This window comes from Salvia miltiorrhiza, chromosome 6 (assembly GCF_028751815.1).
Source record: "Salvia miltiorrhiza cultivar Shanhuang (shh) chromosome 6, IMPLAD_Smil_shh, whole genome shotgun sequence".
Classification (NCBI taxonomy): domain Eukaryota; kingdom Viridiplantae; phylum Streptophyta; class Magnoliopsida; order Lamiales; family Lamiaceae; genus Salvia; species Salvia miltiorrhiza.
In genome coordinates, this window is record NC_080392.1 from 38,000,104 (window position 1) to 38,002,078 (window position 1,975).

The 1,975-nt window shown below is 33.5% G+C and overlaps 1 long non-coding RNA gene across 1 annotated transcript; it reads left to right on the forward strand.

The window, feature by feature from the left end:
• The first annotated feature begins 329 nt into the window (after window positions 1-329).
• Window positions 330-1,537, forward strand: LOC130989484 (uncharacterized). The gene is made up of 2 exons (XR_009090635.1): window positions 330-1,032; window positions 1,214-1,537. It is a non-coding gene; the product is annotated as an uncharacterized LOC130989484 (long non-coding RNA).
• Window positions 1,538-1,975: the final 438 nt, after the last annotated feature.

Below are 1,975 nucleotides of genomic sequence, written 5' to 3' on the forward strand. Positions count from 1 at the left end.
CATTTTTATTTAAATTGTTGGGCTGCAGTTGTTATTTAAATCATGGGCTGGGTTTATTTAAAGTATTGGGGCCTTTGTTTATTTATTTATGTGGGCTGCGAATTTTTAAGAAGTTGGCCTTTACCTTTAATTATTTTGGGTAGTCCATAATTTAATTAATTAGACTTAATTAGTTTGATTAATTATTTTAAAGATGATTTGCATAATAGTATTATATTATTATTATGTGCATATTTCAAGTGATTACTTATTATATGCTAAGCATGACATGAAATTGCATTTATTTTTGCAATAAAAGTATTTATGAGTTAATTGGTTTTATTTATAATTCCAATTATTTAAGAAAATCGAGTAAGGATATTGTTGGTGTCCTTAACTCAAGAATTTAGTTTTCAATTATTTATTTACTAAATTTTGAAAACCCGGCTAAGTGAATCATAGAATGTTAAGCACTACACCATGACTTAAGATTAGATTCAAGGAGACCTATTAAGAATAGAATTTCTTGTAGGCTTTGTGGACCAAGGGGATTAGCACTGCTTTCCCAAGACAGGTTTATATGTGATTATGATCTTCAGGCTTTGCCTATCCAGGTGGGCTTACTTTCCAAATGTACAAAGTATGATTGAGTTATTAAGCTCTAAATGTTTCAATGAAATGCAAATTGTTTATTTAATGTAATGAAAACTGTTTATCCAATAAAATGTTTATGTGCACTCTGCTCTGTTTAAGGCTCGCGCAGTTAATCAATTGAGGTTCTCTTATGACCTAATACGTTGTTTGAGAATTGTGTACACTTGTTAGTTGACTCGGTGGGTTGATCTCCATCGGGCTCTAACCAGAGGCGTTATAAGGGTGCTCGGCTGGATGTGTTCCGGAGCATGAGAAATATCAGGCCTGCCTGGGTAGCGTCCCGAGGTCAATTCAACTTGTCTGAGTTACGTCCTCAGGGCAAGTGTCAGCGGGAGACAGAGATCCGTCGGTGGCTAGAGGTCCGGGATCACAGCGAGTAACAGAAAGGGAGTGTGACATGTGCGCACAAATGAAAGAAAATATTTTAACATGCTTAGAAGTTCTTTCAATTTAAAACCTTCTAAGTCATGTCAAGTATGATTGGATAAACTGTCTTTATTAAAATATAAAATGTTTCAGAAAATGCATGCCCACTAAGTACATTAGTACTTAGCCCAAAAATACTTTCAAATGTTTTCAGGTTGGCTGGCCGGTGCTGACGGGACGGAGCTGAGGCTAGTGATAAATTCTTATGTTAGACTTCCGCTGTAGCAATTACTCATATTAGTCTTTTGTTTTCCCAACTTAAGATCTTCATGTTAAATTTCAAATGATATATTTGACCGAACTTAGGCTCTTCACTACTAAATTTATGCAAATGAATGTCGGTTGTCAGAAGCATGAAACAAAACTTGTGATCCAAAGGGGCATAGCCCGGCTTTCTATCCTATTTCGGGTTTTAACAAGGTTTTTCCCTTGTTTATTTCCATGAATTATTTATACCTCGATTATATTTATTCATTCAAGAATTGGGGTGTGACAGCATGAGGGCGAATAAATGAGATAAGAATTATTGAGAGTTTATTAGGAAGAGATATTATTTTCTTGGGCCTTATAAATTCTATTATTGAGAAACCTATATTCGCCCTATATTTTTATTGAAATGTTTATGTGATATAAATATTTTACTTGGTAGAATATTCACATATGAATTATTGATGCATTGTTATTATGATATTAATAATCATAATTGAGATATATTTTCCTCACGCATGAATAGATATATTTTCATGGGATATATTCCTACACACAAGATGAGAAATGAATTATTCAAGTATATATATATCTCTCTCTCGTCTATCTCTCTTTCTCTCTTTCTTTTCTCTTTCTTTTCCCTACATTAAACACCACATGCCTAACACATGCAAGCATAGTAAGCTAATAACTTATAGTACTATGCTTA